At 35.2% G+C, this 11,854-nt stretch overlaps 1 pseudogene; it reads right to left on the minus strand.

Moving 5' to 3' along the window:
• Positions 1-1,199: 1,199 nt before the first annotated feature.
• LOC146895564 (uncharacterized) lies at positions 1,200-2,126 on the minus strand (annotated as a pseudogene).
• Positions 2,127-11,854: the final 9,728 nt, after the last annotated feature.

The following is an 11,854-nucleotide window of genomic DNA, read 5'->3' on the forward strand; positions in this document are numbered from 1 at the left end:
TTACCACTTCCACTCCCTGCTTTCCTAAATGACTATAGAGGTCTTTGTTTGATGTTGTTTCCTTGTAGCTTTTGTGACCAGTTTAGCATACCCACTGGTATCCTCCAACTACGTCTCACTGATTTGAACCATAATTGTAGAAAATTTCTAATAATCTATGTAGTGTGTCATTTACTGTCCTACCAGATCCATAATAATGACAGGGAGACTGCTTAATATGGATGCTTGGTGTTAACTTTGGCTTGTTTCCAATTAGGTTCAATAACTTAAATTAACCATTATTTTTAATCTACATTCTGCCACACACTGCAAATGCTGCTTTCTCATTGTCTACTGGAAGCCCATCTGCCTGTTTCAATTTCTCCTTCTAATTCTACTCTCTGCCAGGGAGTCCTTCCTATGCCTCATGCCTAGATATTATTTATTCATTATCCTATTATACCAATCATTGCAATCCACATTCACACACTATAGACATATTCCAGGACAATTATACTCTACGCATGTTTTCATTGTTGCTGTCGACCTTGGAAGAACTCACATTTATTAGACACTGCCATTAGAAAATAGATAATCAGAACCAAAAATTGCAATGAAAATTGGTCAAAATCTTTAACATTTTTATTGAAAAGACACAGAATAAAAAGATTTGAAGTTTAAATCAAGCTTATATTGATGTAAAATAACTAAAAAATGAAGGAAAATAATATATAGAATATAATATCATTACATAAGCAACCAAAAGCTAAGAAATGAAATATTCATCAAAATCTGAAATAATTTGACTTTGTCTGGTTCTTTAACTAGGTATGTTAATGTACAATTGAGAAATGTTACTGCTTAATTATTTCTACTAAAAATATTTACTTCTTCTTAATAGTTGATGCTTGAATAGTATATTTAAAACAATGATGCATTTATTTCATTTTCAATGAATGTTTGATGACAATAAACTTTAAATCTGGAGAAAATATTTTTAAATTTATAAGAACTACATATCTGTATAAATATTGACAAAACTTTTAAATTAATTGAAAGATGTATGTCTATGTAATATCATGGTCAATGTATGAAGATTTACACAATGAATTAATGTGAGGTACAATAAAAAAATTTATGAAATGTATCCATTATACACTATATGATTTTTGTGATGCACTCTAATAGGTGAGTTTGTGTTAAAGTATTTGCCATACTCTTTATTTATATTTGTAAGGTTTGTCAGCAGTATGGAGTCTCTGGTGAGTGTGAAGAGTTGATAGCTGTGTAAAGGACTTGCCACATTCTTGACATCTGTAAGGTTTCCCACCAGTATGGATTCTGTGACGATTATGAAGAGTTGATACATGGGTAAAGGACTTGCCACATTCTTGACATCTGTAAGGTTTTTCACCTGTAAGGATTCTGCAGTGTCTGTGAAGATCTGAGGACTTGATAAATGACTTGCCACATTGTTGACATTAATAAGGTTTCTCACTAGTATGAATTCTACTGTGTGAATGAAGATTTGAGAAAGTTGTAAAGTTTTTGCCACATTCTTGACATCTGTAAGGTTTCTCACCAGTATGGATTCTGTGATGATTATGAAGAGTTGATACATGGATAAAGGACTTGCCACATTCTTGACATCTGTAAGGTTTCTCACCAGTATGGATTCTGCAATGTCTGTGAAAATCTGAGGACTTGATAAATGACTTGCCACATTGTTGACATTTATATGGTTTTTCACCAGTATGAATTCTATTGTGCAAATGAAGATTTGAGAAAGTTGTAAAGTACTTGCCACATTCCTGATATTTGTAAGGTTTTTCACCAGTATGGATTCTTTGATGATTATGAAGATTTGAGACCCTTGTAAAAGACTTGTCACATTCTTGACATCTGTAAGGTTTCTCACCAGTATGGATTCTGTGATGAGTATGAAGATTTGAGTCCTAGGTAAAGGCCTTGCCACATGTTTGACATCTAAAAAGTTTCTCACCAGTATGGATTCTTTGATGAGCTTGATGTTTTGCAAGTCGGGTAAGTGATTTGCCAAAATCTTTACAAATGTATGCCTTCTCTTTGAGATTAATTCTCTTATGCCTTGTGAGGCATGAACATCTGTTGTCATACTCATATTTCATATTGTTGTTTTGTCTCTCATCATTTTGATTGCTTATATAATGTTTTCCATCTTTCTGGTCATGATGGAAAAAAAAGGTGTGTGTTATAAAAAAAACCTTACAATTATCCAATTATCATGTATGCATTGACCCTTAGGATAAACAGACTTCTTCTTTGTATTTAAATAATGAATAAAGCCATATTGTGATTTGATGTTTTGAGAGTTTCTTTTTTTAAGATGATGATCCTGGTAACTAGTCTTCCTAGAGTTCCTAAGAAAGGCTTTAATATCATCATTAAATGTATGAGGCTTCTCACAACTAGAAAAGCTATAATATACTTTTAGTATCATTTCCTTGAGAAAAACCATCCCATGTATATGTCAATTGAATTGCTTGTCACAAACTATAATTATTAACTAAGAGAAATTTAATGAATATTTAATAGAATATATTCTGTTCAATCTTTAGGTTTTTAAAAATTATTCATAGAATAAAAATGTTTTGTGGGAGGTCCTTCTATCTATATCTTGCTTTTATTGGTTAATGAATAAAGAACTGGCTTTGCCTATAGCATGGGGGGAGGAAGGTGGAGTCAGTGAGAAGTGATGGTGCTGCCAGAGACAGATTCTTGGAACTTTAGTTGATAAGCCACAGACATGTGGCAATACACAGATTAAAGCAAATGGGTTAAATTAATATGTAAGAGTTAGCCAATAAGAATTTAGAGCTCAGTGGGCCAAGCAGTGATTTAATTAATATGATTTCTGTGTGATTATTTCCAGTCTAAGCTAACCAGGTGACTGGGAAACAAAAGGCAGCTTCTCCAACAAATTAGTAACAATGTGGCTATCTAAATTCACTTAAAACTGAAGAGTGCTTGCAAAGAAATTCTAGACACTAAGAAAAAAAGAATAGCAACTTTTTTCAGCTAGTAGCTTGCCACAGCTACTTTATGAAAGATTTTCCTGATTCAGTGGTATCAAAAGAAAAATAGCTGCACTCCTTTGAAATACTGACTTTCTGGGCCATGCAACCTTTGATGGAGTTGAAGAATTTATAGTTATAGTTATAGTTTTCCTTAGATATGATAAAATATATAATAGATATAAATATTGTAACTGTAATTCTTATTTTATACCTGTTTTGTTATATGTAATTTTTCTATGTTAGTGTTAAAGCCTTCCTTTTTGTTTAAACAGAAAAAGGAAAATGGTGTGGGAGGTCCTTTTGTCTATGTGTTGCTTTTATTGGTTAATGAATAAAGAACTAGCTTGGTCTATAGCATGGCTGGAGGAAGGCAGAGTCAGAAAGAAGCCATGGAGCCTCTGGAGACAGATGCTGGGAACTTTAGCCAGTAGACCACAGCCATGTGATGATTCACAGATTAATAGAAATGGGTTAAATTAATATTTAATAGTTAGCCAATAAGAACTTAGAGCTAAAGGGTTAAGCAGTGATTTAATTAATATGGATTCTTTGTGATTATTTTGGGTCTAAACTAGCTGGACAACCAGGAGCCAACAAGCAGCTTCTCCAACAAAAACATGCTTTAAAACTTTATTTATATTGTTTTACTCAAGAAAGTGGTCATGAAAATGTAAATAATTTAATGTGAAATCTTTGAAGATAAGGTAGAGATTATTGACCTTTTTCCAGGAATACCAAGGGTGGTTGCTGAATATAGATTCTTTCAATCATGACATAATCCATTCTCTTTTCATTCTTCCCCAATTTTTGAGAACATCCTTAAATGCAACTTTTTAAGTCACTACTTACAGCTATCCCTGATACAAACTTCGGGATAGAATCTTTTCTCTTCTCCTCGATGAATAGATCTTGAGTTTGATGAGAATACAAAATGGAAGAAAGAAAAATATATAATTTCTTAATTAGCATACATGGGTGAAACTTTTTCAGATATATAAGTGACACAATTCTATGAATATGTAGACCCGTATACAAGGTGGCATATTACAAAAAATATACTCTTTAAACCATTTATTCTAATGAAACAATATATTTAAAACAAATGGATAAAATGTCTTGTTTGACATACATTAAATAAATTATAAAACTGGAATGATTAAAGTTAGGTTAACTTAGAGATTCCAAACATAATTTTGAAAATAATAAATAAGACTATGATGGGTGGAGTGAAATGACCCCATATAAGCAGATGTCTGATTATATATATGGCCTGAAATTGGTAGATATGTATGGAGATGATAAAGAGGTATCAACTTCCTGGGACTCCTAAGTCCCTGGAGGGTGATTTGAGAATTTTAATGCCTTCAACTGCCAACAGTGACCTCTCTGCTTCCTGCTGTGGTTCTAGAGGGGACCTCTCACTGTTGCTCTCGCCCCTTGCCAGCTACTAACTCTGATTCATCATAATAGCTCTTTATTCCGTATATTGCCTTTGTCTTGCAGTTTTATCACAACAATTGAAAATTCAAGTGATTAAGATAGCTTGCATCAGACTTGAGCAAGCTCAAGGCAGATTAAAATCTTATGGAGAAAGTAAGAGGGGACATGGAGATCCACACCTTGATGAGAAACCCCTATCATCTGAAATATGCTTGTAGAAAGGAAATAATGTTTATTTTAAGAATGTGTTACTTCTGATGCTTCACCTATATTGCACACATGCACAATAGGCAGAATTGTATGAGAATTACAGATGAAAACTCTGTAATTGTAAAAAAAAAAGTAGAGAAGGAAACAATGAAGTATGGAGGAAGTGGAACGTGGGAGGATTGGGGAGTTTATTTTGGTCAAATGTCCCTTTAAGATATTCTTAAACAACTAATAAAGGAATTAAAAATAAAATATCATGCATATACAAATCTGCTTCTCCAAGCAAACTAAAATATAGATAGAGATAAACAATGAGGGAAAACAAGAGAATACACAACCATTATGTGAAAAGTAATATACAAATTTTGATATTCAGAGATTTGCATATGATGTTAAAATAAGCTAATAACATGAATAAAACAAACAACTCTTAATTTCGAATGAATATTTTACAGAAATAGGAAAATATACTTTTTAAATTCTGTAGAGTCTAACACAAAGAATAAACTCTACAATCTTCCAAAATGGATACAACTATTAAATTTATATTTATAAAATTTATTATAAATTTATATTTTTTGATTTTATGTGATACTACAAAACAGTGAAAACCATGTAATACTACCATAAGTTCAGACAAATAGACATGAACATATACAGAGAAATACTCTTTCAAATACTGTGAGATTTTTTAATGTTAATTTTCATTTCAATATAGTTTATTTCTGAGCCTGGTGGCATTCATGGATATAGTAACAAATCATCTTCCTTTCCCTTTATAACATAATTTAACTATTCAAAGTGAACTTTTAAGTCATTTTATGTGAATGAAACCTATAAATTAAATTTGGGATAATTATTCAGTATGAATTTTGATGTAGGCAGGCCTTCTGCCTATGTGTTATTTTCATTAGTTAGTAAAGAGACTGCCTTGGCCCTTTGATAGGACAGAAAATTACGTAGGCGGAGTAAACAGAACAGAATGCTGGGAAGAGGGCAATGAGGCAGATGCCATGGAGCCAGCCACCAGGTCAGACATGCTGAATCTTTCCCGGTAAGCCACCACTTTGTGGTGCTACACAGATTATTAGAAATGAGTTAATCAAGATGTGAGAGTTAGCCAGTAACTAAGTATCTAGAGATAATGGGCCAGGCAGTGTTTAAATGAATACAATTTGTGTGTTGTTATTTCCGGGGCTAAGCTAGCTGTGCGGGAGCCGGGTCGGACAAAAAGCAGGCCTGCCCGCAGCTCCTTGCTACAGAATTTTTATACTATTTCAAGTAAGGATCTTGCAAAGCCCATTTCAATGCAGAATTCCTCCATGCCCTTGGTTTCCCATATTTGCCAATGCTTCATTCTGGCTTACTTTGTTCATTGCCTTCTAGCTCTCTTATGTCCACAACTCAGGGCTCTTTTCCTTGTTCAAGAGAACTGATCAGGTCTGGTTTTGACATTGAAAGACCTGCATCTTGGAAGAGACATATGGCCATACCTTGGAATAATAGTAAAACACATGGATTTCTAGTGAACGACCATACTGACTATATAAGTTGGTATATAATAAAAATTCTAAATATAATAACCTATTTGCTATCTTACAATATTGTCAAACACTCAAAATCATTTTTGTTAATATTATATATCTTGAGTTCCTTTGTAAATTACCACTGAATCTAAATGCAATATGTTGTAAATCAATAAGTTGCAAAACGGTATTTAATCTATGATATGTCTGAAAAGTAAAATGTATTATAAATGTTTGAAAGACGAATGTCATCTCCAGGGACCAGAAATATATTGGCAAGATAAAGTTACACAAAACATTGTGTTTTACATGATGAACTCCAAGATTTTTCTTCAACTGGCATCTGAAAGTAAGGCAGACAATTCAGACACACATGTAAAACATACTTGTAGGAAACAATTATGATAAAGAAGGAATCAGGAAAGAAAAAAGTCTCACCCACAGAGACCATGTTACTGTAGTTCTCCAACACGACTTCCCTGTACAAAGCCCTCTGTGCAAAGCTGAGGCAGTCCCACTCATCTGGAGAGAAATCAACTGCCATATCCTGGAATGTCAAGATTCCCTGTCATGAAAGGAAAGAGTTTATCAAGTGCCCATGTACAAATTTCATTACTTGGACTAAGGATGCAAGAATTCTTCACAGAACTTGATATTTTCTTGCTTAGAATTATAATAAAATCATTCTCCAAAATACAGTCTATGCTTAAAACCTGTGTGCTGAAAACATTAAGCCTTGTAGGACAAACTTAACCTGCATATGGACAGGATGAAAGGGGGTATATGAATGGGAGCCAGAAAATCTTCGTGGGAAGTTTCAATCTTTATCATTTAAGGCCTCTATCCTCGTGGCAAATTGTTTCTTTAGGAACCACAGGTTGAAGAACTATGAGTTGTGAAGGTGCAACCATACCTGCATGCACTGGTGTCAAATGAAAATGGGTCAAAATTAAGATGCGTAGAAAGGGACAGAATATAATTTGGAAGCAAACTTCTGTACTGGGATATAGGATAATTGCATTTTTATAAGGGCAGAATTGTTAACTGTACATGTGAAACAAAAGAGTAAGTCAAGAGCTCATATGTTTGTTTAATACTTAAGTTTAAATCATTTGCTTAGTTTTGTGCTAGCTGGGGATGTTCACTGTTTAACCTCAAAAAAAATGCTAACCCCTCTCATATTCTTATGATATAAAAGACAGTTATAGGTTTAAAAAGTAAATTACAGGTGAGTTATAGATCGACACCTTTATCAGGATCTCGGTAATGCAAGTGTACATTTGTTTGCTATATTGTCATCTTATTGTGGCATAATTACAACATTATCATCTGACAGAGCTATTCAAATTTTCAAAAACATTCACTGCTTAGGCTAATTATATGCACAATATTCAGATGCACTTCACAATTACTGGGCATATAAAAATCAAATGTAAAACAAAAGGGCAATGCATTAACATGCAATAAATAATATATTGTTGCTTGAAAAATTATCAGTTATCATAATCAACTAAGAGCTGACATAATCAACACATGATTTCTCTATAAAATATCTTTCAGTATAAAATCAAATCATCAAGTAATTTTTTACCAACAAGAAGTATTTTAAAAAGAATTGGCATAATTGAATATTCATGGATATCTCATTGCATTCTGATAGATGGAGCTTCATCATAAACTAGGCGACAATGTGAGGTTTGCTTAGTTTGTGTGGTTTAAAGCAATAGTGTCAAATGTTTTTACTAGGTTCAGAATCATGTTAGGAGAGCTTTGTTAATTTGTTCCATAATGAGGATAATTCTAAAAATGTGGTAAGAATACAGCAAGCTTATTAACTACAAATTCATCTTAGGGATGGAGAGGGAGGAGGAGGGGGAGGGGAGAGTGGGAGGGTGTTGGGAGGAGGGGAGGAAATGGAAACTTTCATAATTTAATAAACTTTGAAAAAAAAAGATGAAGTCTATACTGAAATCTATGCCCGAAATACAAAAGCACACATACACATATGTATAAGACATATTACCAAAGCTTGAATTGCACCTCAAAACCCACACAGTAATAGGAGGATATTTCAACACCCCACCCTCCCTAATGAACATGTCAACCAAACAGAAATTTAACAGAGAAATAAAAGAACTAAGAGATGTCATGACTCAAAGGAACTTAACAGACATCTATAAAACATTTCACCGAAACACTAAAAAATATACCTTCTTCTCAGCACCTCATGGAACCTTGTCTAAAATTTAACACATGTTTGATAACAAAGCAAACCTCAACAGATACAAAAAATAGGAATAACCATTGTATCTTATCAGATCACCATTTTTTAAAAGCCAGAAATTAACAACAACACTAATTGCAGAAAGTCTACAAACTCATAGAAATTGATCCACCAGGAGGTAGGAAATAGACAATAGTCCCAGGTAACCTCGGGTGCATGGGGGGGTGGGAGGGTCGATGGAAGGGGAGAGGGTTAGAGAGAAGGGAGTAGGGGAGGAACGGGGAAAGCTTGGTGGCCTGGGATGGGGGGGGAGGAAGGATGAATATGGGATCAGGGAAGAATATATTTCAACTAAGGGAGCCATTTTAGGGTTTACAGGAGACTTGATTATATATGGGATCCCAGGTCCAAGGAGAGATCCCCCAGATTGCTCTCTGGACAGAGGAGAGGGTGCCTGAATCGGCCGTGGCCCATGACCATACTGATGTATATTTTGCATATCGCCATAGATCCTTCATCTGGCAAAGGGCGGCGATACAGTCGGAGACCCACATTGGAGCTCCGGACTGAGCCCCCCGAGGTCCAATTGAGGAGCAGAAGGAGGAAGAACATGAAAAACGAAATCAGTACTGCGAGGGATGCTATCACCCACTGATACAAGGGAACGGATCTGATGAGAGTTTACCAAGGCCAGTTGGACTGGGACTGAACGAGGACGTGATCTAACCAGATTCTCGGAATTTGGCCGGATTCTATGACTGTGGCTGGCCCGAAGTCTTTCTGAAAAGTCATTGACTATGACACTGGGACCTGTTTCCTCTACATATACTGGATTTTGGGGATCCAGTCTGTTTGGACACTCACCTTCCTGGACCTGGAGGGAGGGGGAAGGAACTGGAACTTCCCACAGGGCAGGAAACCCTGACTGCCCTGGGGGACGAAGAGGGAGGAGGAGGGGGAGTGGGGGGAGTGGGAGGGTGTTGGGAGGGGTGGCGGAAATGGAAACAAAATATTAAAAATAAATAAAAAAATGCTCAATTGTACCACTCTTTTGTCAAGGAAGACCTAAAAAAAAAAGACATTAACGACTTACTACAATACATCAAAAATGAAGGAACAATGTACCCAGAACTATGGTACACTATGAAAACAGTGCCAAAAGGAAAGCTCATAGCACTAGGTGCCTACATAAAGAAAGTGGAAAAATTCCACACTAGCAACTTAACAGCATACCTGAAAGCTCTAGAAAAAAGGAGCAGACTCACCCAGGAGTAGTAGAAGACTGGGAATAATCAAACTGAGAGCTGAAATCACCAAAATGTAAACACAGAAACAATCCAAAAAAATCAATGAAACAAAGAGGAGGTTTTTTGAGAAAATCAACAAGATAGACAAATCAGATCCAAACTCATCAAAAAACAGAGAGAAATTTGCAAATTTAGAAAATCAGAAATGAAAAGGGGACACAACAACAGACACTGAGGAAATCCAGAGAATCATTAGGTCATATGACAAAAATCTGTACTCCACAAAATTGGAAAATGAAAAGGAAATGGACACTTCTCTGAATAAGTATCACATACCAAAAATAAACAATGATCGGGTGAACAATTTAAATAGTCCTATAACCTAAAAGAAAGAGAAGCTGTCATCAAACGTCTCCAACCCCCACAAAAAAGCCCAGGGTCAAATGATTTTCACATAGAATTTAACAAGAACTACAAAGAAAACCTAATACCTATACTCCTCATATTGTTCCACATAAGAAATACAGAAGGAACATTGCCAAACACTTTCTTCACAAAACTCACACACACACATACACACACACACACACACACACACACACACACACACACACAATATCCAAGTCCATATGGAAAAACTCAAAACTCAAGATAGGCAAATAATGATGTATAATGAAGGAACTTCTTGGAGATATTTCCATCCCTAACATCAAGCTCTAGTATAGAGCCACAGTAATGAAAACACCTTGATATTGGCAGAAAAACAGACAGGTTGACCAATGGAATCAAAGCAAAGAACTGGATATTAATCCACACACCTATGATCACCTATGATTTTAATAAAAACCCTAAAATTATACAATGGGAAAAAGAAAACATCTTCAACAAATGGTGCTGGCATAACTGGATGTCAGCATGTAGAATAATGTAAATAGATATATACCTACAACCATGCAGAATACTCAAGTCCAAATGCATTAAAGACCTCAATATAAATCCAACCACACTGTACCTGATAGAAGAGAAAGTGGGAACTTACCTTCAATGCATGGGCACATGAGACCACTTTCCAAATACAAATTGAACATCAGCACAGACACTGAGAGAAATAATAAATAAATGGGACCTTCTGACCCTGAGAGGCTTATGCAAAGAAAAGGACACTTTCAATAAGACAAAAAGACAACCTACTGAATGAAAAAAGATCTTCACGAACCCATTATCAGACAGAGGAAGAACCTCCAGAATATGTAAAGAATTCAATGAATTAGAGATCAAATTATCAAATAATCAGATTAAAATATGGGGTACAGAACTAAACAGAGAATTCCCAACAGAAGAATTTCAAATGGGTGAAAGACACTTAAGGAAATGTTCAGCATCCTTAGCCATCAGGGAAATGCAAAACAAAACCATCTTACACCAGTCAAAATGGCTAAGATCAAAAACATCAATAATAGCTTATGCTGAAGAGGATACAGAGTAAGAGGAACACTCCATTGCTGGTGGGGATGCAAACTTGTACAACCACTCTGGAAATTAGTATCGCAGTTTCTTAAAAAATAGTGAATCAATCTACCACAAACCCAGCAATATCACTTTTGTACATATACCCAAAAGCTGATCAAACATACAGCAAGGATATTTGTTCAATTATGTTCATAGCAGCATTATTTATTATAGGCAAAACATGAAAATAACCTAGATTCCCCTCAAGTGAAGAATGGATAAAGAAAATGTGGCACATTTACAGAATGCAGTACTACTCAGCTGTGAAAAAAATGACATCTTGAAATTTCCATGCAAATGGTGTAAATAGTAAATCAATCCTGAGTGAGTTAACTTAGACCCAGAAAATGAGCATGGTAAGTACTCACTCACAGGTGAATACTACCTGTAAGGCAAAAGGTAAGAAGCCTATAGTCCACAACTCTAGAGAAGCTAAGTAATAGGGAAAACACTTACAGAAATATACATATATTCATCTGAAAGAAAAAATAGTAAAGATCTTCTGAGAAAAATGGGAGTATGGGGGTGGTGGGTGAAGGAGAGGAGGGGGGGAGAAGGGGATAAAGATAACTTAAGGGAACTGGATGTCAGAGATAGGGTAAGGGCAAAGATGGAGAACAAGGAAAGAGATATCTTGATTGAGGGAGTCATTATGGAGCTAGC

Source organism: Myodes glareolus, chromosome 2, assembly GCF_982192425.1.
Source record: "Myodes glareolus chromosome 2, mMyoGla1.1, whole genome shotgun sequence".
Classification (NCBI taxonomy): Eukaryota; Metazoa; Chordata; class Mammalia; order Rodentia; family Cricetidae; genus Myodes; species Myodes glareolus.